The 21,792-nt window shown below is 40.6% G+C and overlaps 1 long non-coding RNA gene across 1 annotated transcript; it reads left to right on the top strand.

Annotated features, from left to right (window-relative positions):
• Nucleotides 1-381: 381 nt before the first annotated feature.
• Nucleotides 382-21,767, top strand: LOC148130054 (uncharacterized). The gene is made up of 2 exons (XR_015750328.1): nt 382-689; nt 21,570-21,767. It is a non-coding gene; the product is annotated as an uncharacterized LOC148130054 (long non-coding RNA).
• The last annotated feature ends 25 nt before the right edge of the window (nt 21,768-21,792 follow it).

Raw genomic sequence — 21,792 nt, 5'->3', positions numbered from 1 at the left:
CCCACAAGAGTGACATTGAGCTGGCCATGCTCCCCCAGCCATGCCCCCCCCCAGAGGTCAAACACAACCCTGATGCGGCCCTCAATGAAATCAAATTTGACACCACCTGAGATAAAAGAAGCTCATCCTTACAAGCATTCCAGAAGGTGATTAAAACCTGCCTCTTCCAGGAGAATTCCCTGAGGAGCTTGTAAATGTTGATTGCTCTGGAAGAACTGATGCTTGGACATCATTGGGGATTATGTTATTATGGCTAGTCAGGTTGTTCTATAACCTATTTTAATCTTATTGCTGCATTAATGCAGTCTAAGCCGCTCAGAGTTGCCTTCATAAATTAAGGCATAAATAAATCTGTTAGCGCCAAATACTAAAGGACAAAGATTACCACTGTACTAATTCCACTACGAGGAATTCTCTCAAAGGTCTCTTCCAAAGCTGTTATTCTATTCATTAGACGTCCATTTTGACTAGCTCTCAAACTCATCTCACCACTTTTTGTATCTGAGATCTTACAAAAGGTTTTGCTCTTCTCTTTCATTTCTAGACAGATTTTTTTTTTAAGGGTGAGATTATCCAAAAATGGCCAGCGAACATAACAAGCATGGAGAAGAAATCCAGATTTCAGGGTTCTGGGTTTTTTTTCAGAAACAGGAGCTGGAGTAGAGAGAGCCAAGAAACCTACAAGCCAGGTAGGATTTCAGATCTGAAGTTGTGCCATCCAACTTTGCTTCGTATCTTTTCCCCGCATCTTTTTCCTCTCCTTGCAGAGCTGCCAGAATATTTTCCTTATTGAATTACATATTTTACCCAAAAGCAAATTGTTTACCTTATTGCTTGAAGTTCATACCACATTTAAAAAAAAAAAAAAAACACCCACACAAGCAAGGTTTGATTTAATGAGGAATAATAGAGTCTTTTTCTTGGGAGGCAGTCCAAGATAGACATTTGACAGTTCAAAAACCTAACTCTGTTCTTTGTAGCAACATAGATTTGCATGTTCATCTGTTCCACATCAAAATGAATAAAGTTATGCAAAATAGATATTGTCCTTCCATACTAGTTTCTGCTGGCTTTTGTCAGACTTTGTGAAATAATCAATGCTTCAAAAGCTTAATTCCTGAATAGAAGGGTGATTACAGCTGAACGTAAATTATAGAATCATAGAATTAAGAATTAAGAGGGGGCACTAAGACCCTGGGGTTATAAAGCTTTTCTCATTGTAAGAATCTAAACTAAAACAGCCAGAACGACCCTTTAGCCTTGGATTTTGTCAAGGAGACTTCATCTAATTTAGGTAGATTCTGCTACTGATTTGCTCTTATTCTTACTTTTTTTTTTTCTAAAATTCTATCAGAATTTAACAACCCATTGTTCCACATCCTGCACTCTGAACAAATCTCGACCTTGTATTTATTTTTATTTATATATTTATTTGTCAAGCAAGTATTAGACAACAGGTATAAGTATAAACATAGTTATGAATACATGAAATGGATACAAATAAAAAAGAAACAATAGGACAGGGACGGTAGGCACGTTGGTGCGCTTATGCACGCCCCCTACAGACCTCTTAGGAAAGGGGTGAGGTCAATAGTAGACAGTCTAAGGTTAAAGTTTTTGGGGTTTGGGGAAGAAACCACAGAGTCAGGTAGAGGATTCCAGACATTGACCCCTCTGTTGCTGAAGTTGTATTTCCTGCAATCAAGTTTGGTGCAATTAACCTTGAGTTTGTACATATTGTGTGCTCTTGTATTGTTGTATTGTTGTGATATCCATTTATGCATTTCAAAACTATCCATTTTCACTCCCAAATCTCCTCAAAGTGAACTAAATCCTGTTCCTCCCGTCTCTTTTCATGGGACTTAGCTTCTAGTCCCTTGATGATCTTCCTTGTCCTTCTCTGAACCCCTTCTGGTTTCCTTTCTTAAAGTTTGGTGTCCAGAATTGCGCTCAATATCTGAGACAGAGGAAAGTACACTCTTGCTATCCCGTTTTGAAACACTGCAAGGAGACGATCGGCCATTGTCATAGTTAAAGAGGAGGAACTCGTCTCTGCTGGTGACACTTCTCCACTCAATTGCTGCCGTTTATGCCTTTTTTTGTAAGAACTTTGAGATCTGTGCCGAGCTGTGAAATAAAAATGAAGGTTTATCAGCTGTCTGATGACATACTACACCTGTCACAGTCTTTGTGGGGACATGACCAGTGAAATGACCTGGGCTACACTTTTTTCACTGGGGATGCAGTGGTTCAGTGGCTAAGACACTGAGCTTGTCGATCAGAAAGGTCAGCAGGTCGGCGGTTCGAATCCCTAGCGCTGCATAATGGAGTGAGCTCCCATGACTTGTCCCAGCTTCTGCCAACCTAGCAGTTCGAAAGGATGTAAAAAATGCAAGTAGAAAAAAAATACCTTTGGTGGGAAGGTAACAGCTCTCTGTGTCTTCAAAGGTGTTTAGTCCTGCCGGCCACATGACCACGGAGACGTCATCGGACAGCACTGGCTCTTTGGCTTTGTAATGGAGATGAGCACCGCCCCCAGAGCCCAAAACGACTAGCATGTATGTGCGAGGGGAACCTTTACCTTTACCTTTTTACACTCTTTAAGTTTGTTTTGATTTTGTTCCTTTCTTATCTACTCAACATCAAAACCTCCCTATAGCTCCATTCTCTTGAAGATTCTCTGGCTGCGTTTGCACCACCCGTTTAGGATTAAGATATTTGAGTTTCAAACAGACATGGAGCCCTAAAGTAAACAAACAGGCAAGAGTTGCATAACATCAGCCAAATTTTGTCTGGTCAAGGCCATCAGGCGAGAAACCAGGAAACTGATAAGTTCTAGTCCCACCTTAGGCATAAAAGCCAGCAGGGTGACAAGTCAAAATGAAAATCTTGAGTCCTTGACAGAGAGGACCCCCAGAAAATAGGAGCACAATTTAGTCAAGGGGGAATTACCTTAGTGAAAATTAAAATTGAGTTGTGCTTAGTTATGCCACAGGAGTGTCTTACCAATGATGCTAAATCATTAACAATGAGATTATGAAATGCCATCAGTGATTGCTGACAGAGGCTCAAGATGCTGAGAATATATTAAACTTTGATGGCTTTATATTTGCATTATTCCAATGTAGGGCAGCATGTCTCAAGCAGTGATTATTCTCCAGAGAAATTTGCTGTTCTTCTTCTTCCACCAACATATTATTATGATGGGTGGTTACACAGTCAGCCAGATGTCTATACTGGATTTGGCCGATGGTTTTTAAGGGGTGTTCCAGATGTTTGGGGATTGCACCCAAGGCACCCATTGCTATTGGTACTCTCTGCTTTTTTTTTTTTTTTTTTTGGCCACAGTTATTCTATTTCTATTTATTACGACTGGTTGAACAGTCAGCCAAATGTTTACACTGGATTTGGCATGTTTATCTACCTTTCCTGTCCTATCCAAGGATGTGGGATGGGTAGATGGTATAGTTTGGTGGTGCCATCACAGAATGTAAGCTGTTCTGAGTAAAGCTGCCTTTTGCAATTGACTGGTCTTGAATTTGTCAATGTCAGGGGTTTTCAAGTGGTGCTCCAGGTGTTTGGGGATTACACCCAAGGCACCTATTACTATTGGCACTCTCTTTGTTTTCTTTGGCCACAGTCATTCTATTTCTATTTATTATGGCTGGTTGCACAGTCAGCCAGATGTTTACACTAGATTTGGCACTTTTATCCACTTGAGTCTTTTCCAAGGACATGTATGTATGTATGCATGTATATTATTTACCTAGTACTATGCAGAACCCGCTGGGTCTTACATCAATTTTACACTTTGGAATCTACCTTTGTGGTGCTAAATCTAAGACAAAAGTTTAAAATCTAAGTGACATTGGGATAAATGTTTTTTTTGCTGATAAATACTTTGAAGAATTGTCTTAATAGAAAGAAAGAAAGAAAGAAAGAAAGAAAGAAAGAAAGAAAGAAAGAAAGAAAGAAAGAAAGAAAGAAAGAAAGAAAGAAAGAAAGAAAGAAAGAAAGAAAGAAAGAAAGAAAGAAAGAAAGAAAGACTATTTTGGCCATATCAAGGAGCTACTAATAACTTTAAATTAAGATGGTATCAAATGATCATCAGGATTTTTCTTTTCTTTTCAAACAGAAACAGGAACACTTGGAAGATTGGATCTAATGAAAAGATTTCTGTTCCGCAACTATTTTGATTTTATAGCCCTCGTGTCTATCTTGTTCCTTCCTTCTATCTAAAAAGTCCTATCCATGATCCCCTCCTAAGAACCACATTAGGAGGAGGCTGATATTACAGCTGTGTATTTGATGTGATCCTACCATCAGCCATTAATAAAACAACCTCACAATAACCCAAACAATCATATTATTCAGCACCAGAAAGTGAAAAAAAAAAAAAAGCTGGGATGTAGTAAGAAAGGATTCCTGAAAATCATCAATCATTTGGACTGAACTTTAGTGCTCCAAAGTTGGAGCAAAATTAGACATAAGCAAATATCCCTCCATTTGGTTCAGAATTAGAGTCAAAAGGAGCCTTAAAATAAAAATAAAACCTTACATTGGAGACTTCACCAAAATTTCTTCTTGACTGAAGGATGATGAAATGGGAATGAAGAAGTGGAGAAGGCTTGCAAAGGAGTCTCGCTTGCAAAGCAGGGAGAAAAATGTGAAAACAACTTCCATATTCATGTATTTTGCATTCACTTATCTTTGGTGATTGATGTGGTGATTACCCATGCCGAGTTGACATCATCTGTCATGACATCATCTCTTTTACAAAGCAATCTCTGATTGGTTGAGTCTTGGAATAAAATCTGGGGTGGAAGGAGAAGGGGGGATGCCTGCTTATGCCTTCAAAATTGCAGGAGGGATATAACTTCATGCAAGCTGGATCATCCCAACAGTCAGTGGCATTTCTATGCAAAAGACATTTCCTTCAGCAAATGCTGAGGTGCTCAAAACTACATGAATAATGAATGCTTGTTATGGTTCCAACTCTCTTTTCAAGCAACTCAGCAGAACGATGCCTGGCTACTGACTAACCTATCTTTGTTCAGTTAAAAAAAAAATTTATATGAGGAGTTCCCTTGCCAAGATGCTTTCTCTTTCCATTTGCCCAGCTGCTCTTCCTGATGCTTAAATAACATGACATTGTTGTTTTGAAATTTAAAAAGTGCCTCTGTGTTCATCATTTTTTATAGCCATGGAAAGCCAGGCTTGATTGAACAATAATGAAAGCCTTTGTTTTTTAAAAAAAATAAAAATAGGAATGAAAATGCAAAAGAACTGGCTTAAGGCTTGTTCTCTCTCTTCTTTAGTTCCTGGACCTTTTGAAGTTCTAAATTTGCCAGAACACTCAATAAAAAGTAACAATACTATAGAGCAAACAACCAAGAGTGAAACAGGAAACAATAGCTGAATTATGGAACCACCAAAAACACTCCTGGAACCCTAATGGGACAAGTCATGTGTGCATAAACAGAGAGCAAACCCCACTCTCTTCTCGCACTGATGATATTACATAGTTGAGTAGTGAAATGTCTGCAAAAAAACAAACCACCCAGTTCAGAGAGCTCCGAGGACCCCACAAACCGTCCATCCAATTGTCCTGCCTGCATTTCTGATGTTGACTGATTTAAAATATATATTTCAGGGCCTCCAGTTATAAAATTCCTCTCCACAACTTCCTATTTGGGGGAAATTAAGGAATGGACAGGAGAAGAGGTGAATAATTCATTAAGAGAAGTAGTCTGTTTTCCTGTATTCCGAGATAATAAGAAGATACTTAAGGTTGAGAGGAAGGAAATTGTCGGTTTTCAAGGGCAGAACCCAATGAACAATGTCAACTTTCAATAATTTCTCCAATGACTTCCTCTTTTTCCACACAACAGAACTTTGTAGGTTGAGTTGAGAGAGAGAGTGTGACTGGCTCAAAGTTACCAAGTCAGCTTTTGTGCCTGAGATAGGACCATAACTCAGAGTCTACAAGTGATTGGCTCCAAAATCACCCAGCAGGCTTTCATGCCTAGGGCAGGACTAGAACTCTCTGTCAACTGATTTCTAGGGCAGGATCTAGAGCAAACTGGCTCTTATGCTAAAGTCCAGCAAAAATGTGCCTTAGGAACCAGAACGTCAACAGCTAAGATAGAGCTACATTGCCTAAGAGTCTATGGGCGTTTTGTAGTATAGAATTGCTGGTGAAATTGGGATTTTCTTGGTCAGGGAACTTAAACATTCAGATAAGATAAACATCCTGAATGTTTTCTTGCTGTTTTCTGGGAAGAAAAGCAGAGATGGAGGAAGAGAGGAGGGAGGGAGGGAGGGAGGGAGGGAGGGAGGGAGGGAGGGAGGAAGGAAGGAAGGAAGGAAGGAAGGAAGGAAGGAAGGAAGGAAGGAAGGAAGGAAAAAGAAAGGGAGGAAAAAGAAAGGGAGGGAGGAAAGGAAAGGAAAGAAAATGGAGGGAGGAAAAATGGGAGGGAGGGAGGGAGGGAGGGAGGGAGGAAGGAAAGAAAAGAAAATGGAAGGGAGGAAAATGGGAAAAAGGAAAGAAGAAAAAATGGAAGGGAGGAAAAATGGAAGGAATGGAGGAAGGAAGGAAAAGAAAAGAAAATGGAAGGGAGGAAAAATGGGAGGGAGGAAAAATGGGAGGGAGGGAGGAAGAAAGGAAGGAAAGAAAGAAAAGAAAATGGAAGGGAGGAAAATGGGAGGGAGGGAGGGAGGGAGGAAAGAAAAGAAAAGAAAATGGAAGGGAGGAAAAATGGGAGAAAGGAAGGAAGGAAAAAAATGGGACGGAGAAAAAATGGGAGGGAGGAAGGAAGGAAGGAAGGAAATAATAGCGAAGAACATAGTTTTGTGCCCTACTCTTTACCCCTCCTCTCACAATAGCTAGATGAGATATTTACAACGAAGGTATACTTCTAGAAGAGATAATATCAATAAACAGGCCAAGAAAATAGCTGCAGTTATACAATTAATGCTCAGTTTAATGTTAGAAGCATTTTGATTGCTGGTGTTGATTGGTGGAATCCGAATGTGTTCTTTAATTGCTGCAAAATCAATATGAGTTTGCAGAATATAAAGCCTGTCTTGAAATCAATGTCCTGCAGGTCTTAATTGTCCATTTAGACTTTAAGAGTGTACTCAAGCCTCTTGGGGAAACCTTGGCACTGTAGCCAAATCTTTTCTTGAAGGTTCTTGGCAAAGAACAATATAGGCTATGGTGCAATAAACACCCATTTGTGAGCAAAAAAGGGAGGGGAGGCAGGTGATTTTGCAACATTTTCTTGAGTATGATTATGCAGGCATTCATTTAAATCCATCATAAGTGATCAAGGGCATTGGGTCAAAACATGCTCTCTACTACAGAATAGGAATGTACTGTACATAAAGAAATAAATTGTACCAGTCAGAGGACTATTTATAGCTCAGGTTCGAACTGTGAGGCTCTTGGTACTCTCTGAGTTTGGGTATTTTCTTGCAGATGTTTCATTACCCAACGAGGTACCATCATCAGTGCTAGGAGGCTGATGATGACGTTACTTAGTTGGATAATGAAACATCTGCAAGAAAACAACCAAGCTCAGAGAGCACCGCAGAAATAAATGAACAGGATCCTTTAGATAAGACTAGATCTCATCCTAATTATGTGTGCAATTTTGAAGTCTTTCTTGACCCTGAACTTCTAGTCTTGGCACCTGCATCTGGCACAGCTGGGCAAGAGTTGAGTTCCTCCAACCTTGAGGTCTTAATAAGGCAATTAATGGCATCCGTTAAAAATTCTGGCTAGAATGTTAATGAAAACTTCTGAGCAAAGGGGCCACCACAGCCAATAACATCTTACTATTGGAAAATACGTGATGGGAAAAAGTTTGGTGTTTAGCAGGGAAACAGCAAACTTAGAGCTGGGTTAATGCCATATGAAAAAAAAAAAGCTGTATTATTAAAAAAAAATCAATTCTCACTCATTTTAAAGAAAGCAAATTCTCTCCAAAGAAAAGGAGAATATCAGGGAGACATTTTTTGTGGGTGAGTGTGGTCTTGCACTCGCCTAGTGGTGAGATAACCAAAGCCTGGCTGGTGTACAAATATCCCATTTCCCACCTCCATGGCTTTCCACCCTTCTACTGAATTCCGTGGGAAGAACACAAAAAGAGAAATCAGTCCATGGGTCTTTTTCAGAGTGGGGAAATGCAAGGATGCTTCAAAGTGATCGAAAAATACATCCCCCCCCCAAACTACCTTCACGCCCCCGTCGGAGTCTGAATCCGAGGAGGAACACAAACAGCCATCAGGGAGCAGGAGAGTGGCTTCTTTGGCTGTGGAGGAAACTGGGTAAGGGCAAAGTCAGGCTGGACAGAGCAGGGAAGAAGTAGAACAAGGGGTTCAGAGGAAGACCAAACTCCCCCTCTTCATCCTAGGGCATGCAGGGAAGATCAGAGAAGAGAGCAACATGGGTTGCGTGGCTTACGAGAGAGGAAAGGGCCCTGATTCCCTTCACAAGGCATCCCTGGGGATGGAGTTTAAAGGAGAGGCAGTTGGGAGGGGCATTTGTCAGGAACAAAAGTTGAGTTTATGTAATGTTGGCTTGTTGTTATCTGAATTCCTAGCATTCTCCCAACTGGTTTGATTTACTGCTTAGTTACTTCACTCCTGGAACTCCTTATCTTGCCCTGCCAGATTTATCACCTTATCTTGCCTTGTTGGATTTATAATTTTAAGTTTTCTGTTTACAATGTTTGGACTGGAATATCTGCAGCCAAAGGCTGTTGCAGGTTCATGGGAGAGTTTTTTTTTTCCAGATTGGAAGGTACCTGGACCATTGGGGGCAAAGTTGGAGTTAATAAAGGGACCCATACTTATTCTCTGGCTGAGTTACCTTTGTGCCATACCCTGGGTCATCACATTACCATTCTCTACTACTTCTAATCACCAAGCTCAGAAAATACTCAAGTATCTTATATTTAATATTAACAGCAGGGAGGACTGTATTTGCGCAGCACTGGAAAAAATGAAGAAGTACCACTAGATGAAGACATAATTAAGAAGATACTGGACTATACACAAATGGATGGACTTACATTGAAGATCAAACAGAAAGAAGATACAGGATGCTATCAAACATGGAATTTGTCTTATCAATGGTTGGAAAAAGGGGGTAAAGATAAGGAAGATAATTTGTATTGTTAAGCAAACAAAATAACCCAGACAACGCAATGTTTATTAAGCACTAATTTAATGCAATAGTCAAAAATTAATAAAACTTTAAAAAAAGAAAAGAAAATACTCAAGTATCTTGAGAATGAAACAGAAAAGCAGAAGGCCTCTTTGCAAGAGAAGAAAACACTGGAGATTTCTGCAGGGAGAACATTTCCACTCAACCTTAACCATAGGTCAAACTCTGCTGTTTTCCTTTGCTACTTGAAGGACAGTAGAATGAAGGTTGGTGATGTCTGAATAAAAGTGTTCTCAGCCCCTTGGAATCTGTTGTCTCTCTAGAAATCCATTGCAGTGAAATTTCCCTTTTGTATAAGAGGGCTTGAATGCATGTTCAGTGACTCATGCTTTTATCTGTCTTTGGTTTGTACTTGGCTTCTTGGATCCCATCCAATTCTTTGAATTGACCAGTGTAGGCCATCTGGGACCATTCTTGAAAGCTTGTTTGCATGAACTCTTTTTTTTTTTTCTTAACTACAGGTCGGCAAAATCCTACCCTTCCTTTCAGACTTGGAGTTTTGTGTCTTATTTCACCAGCCGATGGCTTGAACAGCTTGATGTAGAGTTGGTAGTTGACATTGTCTCCCTGGCTTCAGATCAGTTGCTGACTAAGCCACCCCGGAGAACTTCAGTCCAAATAGAAGAACCTATCAAAAGTCCTGTGGGATCAGAAGAAGGCCTGTCTTGGTTCAATGTCTTGTTTCTCACGATGGCCAAGCTTCTGAGTGTTTTCAAACAGGAGGTAGGAACATACAATCATAGAGTCATAGGGCTGGAATGGACCTTGGAGGTCTTCTGGTCCAATCTCTTGCCTAGGGCTGGAGACTTTATTGCATTCTGGATAAATAGCTGTCCAATATTTAATCAGTAATCAATACTGCCCCTTCACCATTGTTCTCCTACAAGAGCTACTTACAGGAATGTTGTGCTTGATGGAAGGTAACTCGACTCCTCAAGATTAATAGCCCTCCAGAGACCTGTCTTCCATGAATGTATCTAATCCCTTTTAAGTTCATGCTAGTTAGTGGACATCACCATGCCTTGTAAGGGGTATCATAGGTTAATTCTGTTCTATTCATTTTCTTAATCTGTTCTACATCTCAGCTTGTTGAATGAAAAGGGAAGAAGGGGGAGAGACAGAGACAGAGAGACATACACAGAGAGAGGCATAGAGACAGAGAGAGACAGACAGAGAGAGACAGAAACAGAGCGACAGAGACAGACAGACAGACAAACTGACTGACTGACAGACAGAGACACACAGAGAGAGAAACAGAGAGACAGAGAGAGAGAAGAGAGAGAGAGGAAAAAAGGAGGGGAGAGAGACCTTGGTTGTGTTCTCCCATGGTGGCCCTTTTTTTTCAAGCTAAGGTCTCTCAAATTTCTTAGCACGACTGAAATATAAATGTGTTTACCCCAAATATCCTGAATATGGCACACTCCAGATGAGTTACAACCGCATCTCTCTCCACAGTTACTCTTTCACTGGCCTACAGCTCTTCACATGCTGTTGGAAAGTGGCCTCTTTAAAAAGTGTGCTCGGAGGCAACCCTGGGAAACAAATCTAAGAATCTTTGATGGAATTACAGAGATGATGCTGTTTAGACACACACATCTTTCATTCATAGGGCTTTCTAGGGTTCTTTTGAGAGCCAGCCCTTCAAGTAAAATATCATATCAAACAATTCATAGTATTCATTACTCCAGGGACAGCAGAGGTGTTGCATTTTCTCATAAAGCAATAATGCAAATGAATATATAACAACAAAGGCAATAGATTCTCTTTGGAGAGAAATGAAATCTACACCTTTCATCTCTGATTGAGGCAGTTAATAAAGAATTTATTACTTTTTTTAAAAAAAAAATCTCCTCCTTCCCTCTCTTGGCTGTATTTGGTCCTGTTGGACAGGAGTCCCCAACCACGGATCTGTGGACTGGCACTGGGTCACAGCAAGCTGGAAACTGGACCGCACAAACAAGTGAAGCCCCATTTGCAGGATGCAGGCAGCATGCAAAACCACACTGTCCGCTTTGGAAGCCATATTAGCACCAGAAGCTTCCGCGCTGCCACATTCCTGTGCCTGGGAAATTGGGAGGGTTGGTTTTTTTTTTTTTTGAAGAGTTAGACATAATAGCATTCTTCTTTACAGTCAAGGTCGTGTTATTCCTGCACCTGGGTGAGGAGTGCTTAAGGGATGTCTTCAGTTGGAACGGATGGTGATTGGAGCACGTGATGGAGTGGTGGGTGCAGGGGATGAATTTTGGGATTTTTAATTATTGGAGGAAAACCTGGAATTCTCAGATTCGGGTTTTCCCAGATGTGCCAGTATGGCAACTTTAATAAAATGGAACTTCTGAGAAAATGCCTGTCTCAGAGTTTTGGTGTTGGAGTTTGTTTTTCTGGATCACTGACACATACCCTCCCTGGTCCATGGAACAACCTCTCTCCGTGGAGCTAGTTCTTAGTGCCAGTCCCAGGGGCCACTGCTATTGGACACCCAGTCCTTGGCACACCATTGGTAACCTGCTTTAGGTGTATATTGGGATGGACCATATGCTTAGCAGTTGGAATATGTTGCCATAGATTGTACCAGATGCTATATGGGGATATTTAAAGAATGCTTCCCTACAGATAGATTCCCAGTCTATTATAATCAGAAATCAGAAGAGCAACCAGGATGATTAGGGTTTGGAGGCTAAAACATACGACGAACGCTTACAGGAACTGGGCCTGGCTAGTCTAGGGAAGAGAAGGACCAGGGGAGACATGATAGCAGTCTTCCGATATTTGAGGGGCTGCCACAGAGAGGAGGAAGGGGTCAAGCTATTTTCTCAGGCACCTGAAGGCCAAGGAATAATGGATGGAAACTGAACAAGGAGAAATTCAACCTGGAAATATGAAGAAATTTTCTGACAGTGAGATCAATCAACCAATGGAACAGAAGTTGCCTTCAGAAGTTGTGGGAGCTTCATTCCTGGAAGCTTTCAAGAAGAGACTGGACTGCCATCTGTCAAAAATGGTGTAGGGGTCTGCTTGGGCAGGGGGGTGGGGGGTGGAGTAGATGACCTACAAGGTCCCTTCCAACTCTGTTAATCTGTAAAGTAAAGAAATCAAATGGAAAGCTCATATTGAAGAAAAAGTGGTAGAAAGAACCTTGCTGGATCTGCCACAATGGCTCAAATTAGACATCTAAGAGAAGATCATAAAAGAGCTTAAAAGCGATAACTATTCTCTACCCGTTCCTCTGCAGAGAGTGATAATTTAGAGGTATGAACTTCACGGCGCCATAAAAGCTATCATGGCAAATCGCCAGTAATGGATTTCTGTTCTGCCATGAATTTGTTTAAACTAGAGGTATTTTCCATTTCAACTAAGCTCAATCCACTGAGCATCTGTGGTTGAACTGGCTGGGGAAGTAGATCTGAGGTGTCTCCATTGGAGAGAAACAAGGTGTCTGTTCCTGGATTAACTAGGATCTTTAAGAGAATAACATATCTCTAGCTATCAGAAGACCTTGAACCCTTGAACTGGATTTCTCAAACATTTGTGGTTTTGCGATCTGGTCAAAGATAACAGAAACATGTAGAAAAGTCCCATACCTCCAAAGGGTCTACAGGTAACGATAGATACATTGTGGTCCCAATAAATGAGCCAATTCAAGGCACCCCTGAAAAATGTACAATTAGAATTCAAATTGTAATTCAATTTAGAATCCTAAATTTTCAGAGTCACTCAGTTGAGTTGGGGGGCTATAGAAATTGATGGAATGAATGAACGAATCAATCAATCAATCAATCAATCAATGAGTGAATGAATCAATGAATTAAGCAATTAAGCAATCAATCAGTTTATGAAAATTCAAAATTGGGCCTTCCTGTTTGTAGATCAGCTATTAAATCTGGTAGCGTGTGTGCGGTGTGTGTGTGTGTGTGTGTGTGTTTGAGAGAAAAAGAACTGCTGTGAGTCCCCTCCCGTGTTAGTAGCAGCATAGTAGTTTCTGCTTAAGGTTATCTTATCCGGATGCAAGAACTTTGAAATATAGAGGTCCTCTTGATTTGTTTTCTTCCCTAGGCCAAATGAATCAGTCTGACGATAAAGAATCATTCTGGTGTTCATTCTAACTCTTGACTCTGGGCTTACATCTTCATAAAACTGAAGACCAGACGTGCCTATCTGCCAAGTTGCATGAACAAAGTTCCTTTCAGAGTGGCATCTAGCCAATTTAGCATGCCATCCTGGGCATTTTAATTATCTTCTTTCCTGACCATTTCTCTTTGAAGTGAGCACGGATTTTTTGCCCCCTTTTTCGGTTTAGAGAAATCTGCTGATCAAATGACACTTTTGCCTTCCCAAATGGGTTCCACAGTGTGAATGACACTTAACGCTGGTTCGTCTGAATACATGGTAGCCATGGCAACCACCCATTTATGAAGCCTGGAGGTTGAGACACACAGGTGTAGATAGAGAATCTGATTTCATTCCTGCTTCGATTTTATTTTTTTACATCTCTCTCTCTCTCCCCCACCACCCCTGCAAATTGGAGGCCAGACTAAAAGTTGAATCTGAATGACAGGTTCATTTTGCCATACCCTGTAGTGCCATGTTGTGGAGTGGTTAATTAACAAGCATGCCCTGAATTCACAAATATCTACAATGGATTTGAGCTCTACTCAGAGATCAAGGAAGGGAAAGGAAGCTGATTGAATGGCGAAACCGAGAGCTGTGGTTTTGCACTATTTATTCCCTTTAAAGCACTGGTGCTCAGAAATGATATTCAGCAGGTTCTGACCAGTTCTGGAGAACCGATAACGGAAATTTTGAGTAGTTTGGAGAAACGGCAAATACCACCTCTGGTTGGCCTGGCCCCCATCTATTATCCACCTCCCAAGTCCCAGCTGATTGGCTGGGTCTTCTTCTGTTGCCCTGCACAGGAGAACGGAGCTGGAAAGCAGGTTAGTGGGGTGGGGGAGAGAATGGGGATTTTGCAGTATCCTTCCCCTGCCATGCCCACCAAGCCACGCCAACAGAATTGGTAGTAAAAAAAATTGAATCCCACCACTGCTGATGCTGGGTTGTCTGGAGGCACCTGAGAAAGAAGAAACACTGCTAAATGAAAGAGAGGCGTCTCTCTAGGAAGAAGTCCGCTCTGCCATCTCATTCATTTGAATTGTAACTTTGGATGGGTGACCAGGAACCCAGAAAGAAAACGCGGGACGCGATTCTGGCATGGTCAGGCACAAAGGATCAGGACCATGAGTTAAGGTGCTATTCAGAAATATATATATATATATATATATATATATATATATATATATATATATATATATATATATATATATATATATATATATATATACGGATCTTTGGTTATTCGGGTTTTCTCCCGCGTAAGATTCAAAGTATCTAGGCAACGTTTGGCGAGGTCCCACTCGCCATCTTCAGGCTGGTGCTTTCGGCTTAGTGCCAGTGCAAGCAGTGTGTGACCGGAGCTGCCATCTCTCTATATATACAAGTGGTGGGGGATGGTGTGCTGGGCTGGTTGGCTGTGCTGCAGCCTCTTGATTGGTTGATGGAGTTGATGTTGGTATAATGGGCTGTGTAATGGCCTTTTGTTGTAGAGATATCCTGGATCTTGTGCTGTCATCTCCTGGGTCGTTAGCCTCTTGTGTTTTAACGGCTTGGGTAATGGGTTGTGTGATGGGCTTGTGAGTTCTTTTGTTGTGGTATCCTGGGTCTTGCGTTGTAATCTCCTGGGTCGTTTGTGTTTTGATCTCTTTTCCATTAGCCTCCTGTGTAGTAACAGCTTGGGTAATGGGTTGTGTGATGACCTTGTGAGATTTATTGCTGTGGTATCTTTGGTTTTGTGCTGTGATATCCTGGATCATTTGCTGTGTTGTGACTTCTTGAGTTCTTGAGGTGTAATTTCTTGAGTTTTCTGATGTGATGTCCTGAGCGGGTGGCTGTGATGTAGCATTTTGGGTTTTTAATATGGCTTTGAGTTTGGGGTCTGGGTCTGTGTTCGTTTGGCTTCGAGTTCGTGGTGGTGCCACATCTTCATGGTGGGGTCAGTTCGCTTCATGTATGGTTCAGAGGAGTTTGAAGTGGGTAGTGATGCAGCTGCAGTGCGGCTTCTGGTCTGTGGTCGTGTCTCATCTTCTGTGTGGGTGTGAGTCTGATTTTTACGTGGAAGTGTGGTGGTGGCATCTTGTGTGGCCCTCATGGGTGTGGGTCTGGTGTCATTTATCATGTTGGGTACTGTCTGTTCATGAGGGCGGGTTTCCAAATGGCTGGTAAGCGGGAGGTGTCATCTCTTTTATTCATGCTGTGTGGGCGTTTTCTATCTCTATGGCTTCTCTGATTATTCTGCTGCTGTGGTGTTCAGTTTTGGCGATAGTTCTGGTATTTTTAAGGTCAATCTCATGTCCTGTGGCTTTGAGGTGTTGGACCAGGGAAGAGGTTGGTTCTTCTTTTTGATTGAGTTCTTATGTTCTTCAACGCGTGCACTTATTCTTCTGTTAGTTTGTCCAATGTATGTGGTGAGGCAGGCAGTGCAGGGGATTTCATATACTCCTTGGTTTTCTAACCTCGATTTTGTCTTTAGGGTTTCTTAGGATGGTGGATATTTTTCTGTTTGTGCAGAATGCTGTTTTAATGTTGTGTTTTTGGAGGATCTTGCTGATTTTGTCTGTAGTGCCTTTTATATATGGGAGGAGGGCTTTGCCGTTCTCTTGTTCTCTGTCTTGGATTTTGGTTGGGGTTTCTTTTTGGATTAGGTGGGTGATCTTCTTTCTTTGAAATCCATTGGCTGTTAGTACGTTGGTGAGAGTGTTTAGTTCGGTTTTTAGGTGTTGTTCATCAGCTAAGCATTTTGTTCTGGAGATGAGTGTCTCAGCTACGGAATTGATCTGTGCTGGGTGGTGGTGTGAGAGTGCGTGTAGATAGCGGTTTGTATGTGTTTTCTTTTGGTAGATGGTGTGTCCTAGGGAGCCATTGGGTTTTTGTATACCAAGACATCTAGGAAGGAAGTTGATTGTTAGCTTCTGTTTCCATGGTGAATTGTATTTTGGGGTGTAGGCTGTTGAGGTGTGTGAGGAAGTTGTTCAGTTTTTCTTTCCCGTGTGGCCAGATTATGAAGGTGTCATCTACGTATCTGAGCCAGAGTTTGGGTTTGTGATCATATTTTTCTAGAGCTTGTGTTTCAAAGTGTTCCATGTAGAGGTTTTGCGATGACAGGTGAGAGGGGTGATCCCATGGGTGCTCCTTCTATTTGTTTGTATTTTTGTCCATTGTAGGTGAAGTATGTATTGGATAGACAGTGGTTGGTCAGATCTAGGATGTGCTTGGGGGTTGTATTTGTTTTGGATGGCTGTCAAGGCTTCTTTTATTGGCACTTGGGTGAAGAGGGATATGACATCGAAGCTAACTAGTAGGTCGCTGGGTTGTAAGTTTTGTTTCTTTATGATCTCGATGAACTGGAATGAGTTTCTTACATGTGAGTTGATGGATTCTGCATAGGGCTGTAGTTGTTTGGCAGAAATTTGGCTAGGTTTTGTAGAGGTGAGCCTATGGAGCTGACTATTGGTCTAAGTGGAGTTCCTTCTTTGTGTATCTTGGGGAGACCATAAAGCTTAGGGCATCTGGATGATTTCTCTCTGGGTATGATTCTTTGCTGGATTTCTTCACTGATGGGGAGGCTTTTATTTTGGATCTGGTGGTTTTTTCTAGGTAGGTGGTGGGGTCTGTCTTTAGGGGTTTGTATGTGGGGTCTAGGAGTAGGTTGGTTAACTTGGTTTGGTAGTCAGATGTGTTCATAACCACTGTTGCGTTGCCCTTGTCTGCTGGTAGGATTATTATGCTGGTGTCTTCTTTCAGGTTACGTAGTGCAGTTTGTTCTTCTTTGGATAAGTTGCTTTTGGGTGGTTTGCTAGTGCAGAGGATGTTGGTGATTTCGAGTCTGATTCTATTAGCCTCATCAGGGTTGGTTTTGGTCAGGCTGGTTTCAACTCCGCATATGATGGTTTCTGTGGGGATGTGTTTGGGAGCAACAGCAAAGTTGAATCCTTTTGAAAGGACCTTGGTTTCGGCTTCAGTGAGGATCTTGTCTGAGATGTTGTGCACTGTTTGTTTCATGTGTGGCTGTGAGGGGGGAGTTGGTTTCTGGCATTGTTGTAGTTTTCTGAGTTTGTTGGTGTGTGTGTCTGTCTTGAGGGTGGTCTGTGTTTCGGCTCTCCAGACAGCGAGTTGTTTGGTTTGTCCCAAAGTAAGGGGTGAATCTTGTTGCTGAGTCTGAGGTGAAGTGTAAGAAGATCTTTGTTGATTTGGTCTAGGAGAAATCTTAAGTTTTGAGGTGTGTTGGGTAGAATTTGTGCACTCATCTGGTTAATAGGGAAAGCACTGCATTTTCTAGACCATTGATTTACCATCATTAAGGAACCAAAAACAGCGTTCCAATAAACCAGGGACCAGGAATATATTTCTCCTCGTATATTGCCTCTGCAGTCTGCCTGCAATCCCCTTTAGCGATGGAAGTTTAAAATGGAATTGCTTTCCATTTTTTATTATCTTTATCCCTCACTTGGTCTTTGACCCCTTGTGTGACACCAGTTCAGGGAAGGGCTAGAGATTTTGTCTCCCAGTTCCCCATCCAAATTAAATCGGTGGCTTTAATCCTTTGTAGAGGGAGGAAAAGGAGTAGGAGGAAGAAGAAGAAGGGAGGAGGAAGAAGGAAGGAGGAAGAGAATAAGGGAGGAGAGAAAAGGGAGGAGAAGAAGGAAGAAGAAAGGAGGAGAGAGGAAGAAGGAAATAGGAGGAGGAAGAAGAAGAAGGGAGGAGGAAGAGAAGAAGGGAGAAGGGAAAAGGGAGGAGGAGAAGGGAGAAGGAAGGAAGGAGGAGGAGGAGGAAGAAGAAAGGATGAGGACAAAGGAGAAGAAGAAGGGAGGAGGAGGGAGAAAGGAGGAAGAAGAAGGGAGGAGGAAGTAGGGTGAAAAGGGAGGAGGAGGAGTGGCCCCCCTGACAGATTGTTCTTTCTAAGCCATATCAGCACAAGCCCAGCTCTGATTAATGACGTAGAGAGCATCTGTACTAATGATGGCAAAATCCCTTCCAGGGGAGAGCAGGCAAGAATTTAAGCATCTGCACTCATCTAAGGCCCTGTCACAAAATCCAATGACAATCTACTCTTGGAGTCCTGTAGCTATAAAACAACCCTCTCCTGCTTGACAGTTACTTCCTTGTGATGAGTGCATTTGGTTACTGTCACAGTTGCAACCCAGCGCAAAGGTTGAGACAGGGTGCCAAATGGGTGGATTTAGGAGCTCAAAAGAGTAGATTGCACGACATTTTTAGATGGATGATTGGAATTTGTATGATTGATGGACCTTTTATTCCAGAGAAAAGCCTTAATGCTAGATGATCAATTCCTCGCATAGCTCAATTTTATTCAGTGGCCTTCAATGAGCTACAATATTTTAAACTTACTTTAATATTAGCCTCCCTTCCATCTTAGGAGGCATAGAAAGGTTTTAGATCTGGCTGAATAATAATAAATCTCAGCCATCGTAACTAAGAAGACCACTGGTGAAGGCTGAGCTCTAGCACACAAATGTCTAAAAGAGCAGAATTTCTCTCTGTCCACCTACCCTTAGAAATAAAGATTATAACTCTGCGAGTAAGGTTCTGCTTCTTACAAGTTTGGAGAGTCTAGAGAAAAGAAGGACTGGGGTGACATGATAGCAAGATTCCAGTATCTGAGAGACTGCCTCACAAAGAAGAGGGAGCCAAGCTATTCTCCAAAGCACCTGGAGGCAGGACAAGAAGCAACGGATGGAAACCAATCAAGGAGAGAAGCAACCTAGAACTAAGGAAGAATTTCCTGACAGTGAGCACAATTAATCAGTTGAATGACTTGCCTCCAATTCAAAAGTTATAAATGCTCCAACACTGGAAGTTTTTAAGAAGATGTTGGACAATCATTTATCTGAAATGGTATAGGGTTTCCTGTCTGAACAAGGGGTTGAACTAGAAGACTTCCAAGGTCCCTTCCAACACTTCTATTCATATTCTATATTCTATATTCTATATTCTATATTCTACAGTCTACATTCTATATTCTATGTTCTATATTCCATATTCCATATTCTACAATCTACAGTTTACAGTCTCCAGTCTACTGTCTATATTCCATATTCCATATTCCATATTCTATGTTCCATGTTCCATGTTCCATGTTCTATATTCTACAGTCTACAGTCTATATTCTATATTCTATGTTCCATATTCCATATTCCATATTCTATGTTCCATATTCCATATTCCATATTCTACAGTCTACTGTCTATATTCTATATTCCATATTCCATATTCTACAGTCTACAGTCTACAGTATATATATTCTATATTCCATGTTCCATATTCCATATTCCATATTCCATATTCCATATTCCATATTCCATATTCCATATTCTATGTTCTATGTTCCATGTTCCATGTTCTATATTCTACACTACAGTCTACAGTCTACTGTCTATATTCTATATTCCATATTCTATAGTCTATAGTCTATAGTCTACTGTCTATAGTCTATAGTCCATATTCTATGTTCCATATTCTATATTCTACAGTCTACAGTCCATATTCCATATTCCATATTCCATATTCCATATTCTATATTCTATATTCTACAGTCTACTGTCTATATTCTATATTCCATATTCTATATTCTACAGTCTACTGTCTATATTCTATATTCTATAGTATATTCCATATTCTACAGTCTACAGTCTACTCTCTATATTCTATATTCCATATTCCATTTTCCATATTCCATATTCTATATTCTACAGTCTACTCTCTATATTCTATATTCCATATTCTATATTCTACAGTCTACAGTCTATATTCTATATTCTACAGTATATTCCATATTCTATATTCTACAGTCTACTGTCTATATTCTATATTCCATATTCCATATTCCATATTCTATATTCTATTCTTCTATCTGAAAGTCATGAGCCAAGAAACTGAAGGAACAGTATTTTTTTTTTCACACACTAGTAGACTTCACTTTACAATTGTTTGTTTAGTGACTATTCAAAACTACAACACTAAGAAAAGTGACTCACAATCCTGACCTGATCAAAATTTGGACGCTTCGCTATGGACCTGTATTTACGACAGTTCCAGTGTCCTCGGCTTATGTGATCCTCATTTATTACCTCAACTGGCTTCTGGCAAACAGTCAATGAAGGAATACGGTCTTGTTTCATAACTGTGTTATTCACTTAAGAACTGCAATGATTCACTTAAGAACGGTGGCCCAAATCAGGTACGACTTCCTTAACAACGGCCTTGCCTAGCCAAGGAAATTCTGATCCCAACTGTAGTTGTTAGCCAAGGACTACCTGTAACCTGTCATTGATGTGTCATTATAACTGTCCTGTTCTATATTTCATTGCCTCAGGAGGCCAGGTTGAAAATAAAGGTAGTTTGAAATACTAAAAAGAACAAGAGATGATGGTTAGATATAGAATACTTCTTAATATGGTAACTGCTTTATTAAGGGTTAGAAAATAGAGGTAGAAAGTAGAAATTGGGAAAATAGCATTATGCATACTGAGATATAATAGAATACATTATAATTATAATGTATACGTAAATGTTAGAAGTTGAAAGATTATTTATATGCACATCTAAATAGCATTGTTGTTATTGTTATTAGTATTGTGTATAATATACATTATATACATTGACCCAAACAATTCATTGTTCACCAAGCACTTATGAATGTTAAAGAAAAAAAACTATAAATAAAATTACAAAAAGAAAAGAAAGGTGGTTATGCAAGGGTTACTACAATTCCTTTTGATGGCAGATTCCCCAGTGAATTCAAAAACTGTAGGCTAGAGTAAGGAGTCGAATCAAAAAGACAAAACAATACAAAATAACTATCTCTGGAAGAAGTCAGCGGCAAACCACTTTGATATTGTCACCAAGAAAACTGTTCAGAAACATTCATGAAGTCATTTGTCAGGCTCAACACAACTACCCTATTTACTTGTTCCCGCTTTCCCTACCAGGAATTAAGGGTACTTCGCAACTTATGACCACAATTTGGAATAGAATAAGCCTCCAGTGTTTAAAAATATGTCCAGCAAATTTTGGAAATGTAACCAAAAAACGGGCACATTTTATCATATGTGGTGGACTTGTGTTAAAGGGGAAAAAAATGGGCAAAGTTACACAGGTGGTTAGAAAAGATGATAGGGAAACATGTAGATGAACTGTTCTTATTAGGTATAACACCAGAAAAAACTTGATAAGCAAAGTATATATTTCACATTGTATGTCTTAACAGCAGCGAGGATTACATTCACACAATATTGGAAAAATGAAGAAACATCGCAAGATGAAGAGATAATTAGGAAGATACTGCATTGTGCAGAAAGGGATAGATGGACTTGAAAATTAAACGAAAGAAGATACAGATTATTATCAAATGTGGAATTTATTTTACCAGTGGTTGGAAATAAAGGGGTGGAGATTAAAAATGTAATCTGTATTGTTAAGCAAATTAAACA

Source organism: Notechis scutatus, chromosome 7 (genome assembly GCF_049901735.1).
Source record: "Notechis scutatus isolate UNSWTSFEM ecotype Mainland chromosome 7, rNotScu1.2, whole genome shotgun sequence".
NCBI lineage: Eukaryota > Metazoa > Chordata > Lepidosauria > Squamata > Elapidae > Notechis > Notechis scutatus.
This window is presented reverse-complemented; position numbering and strand designations above follow the sequence as displayed.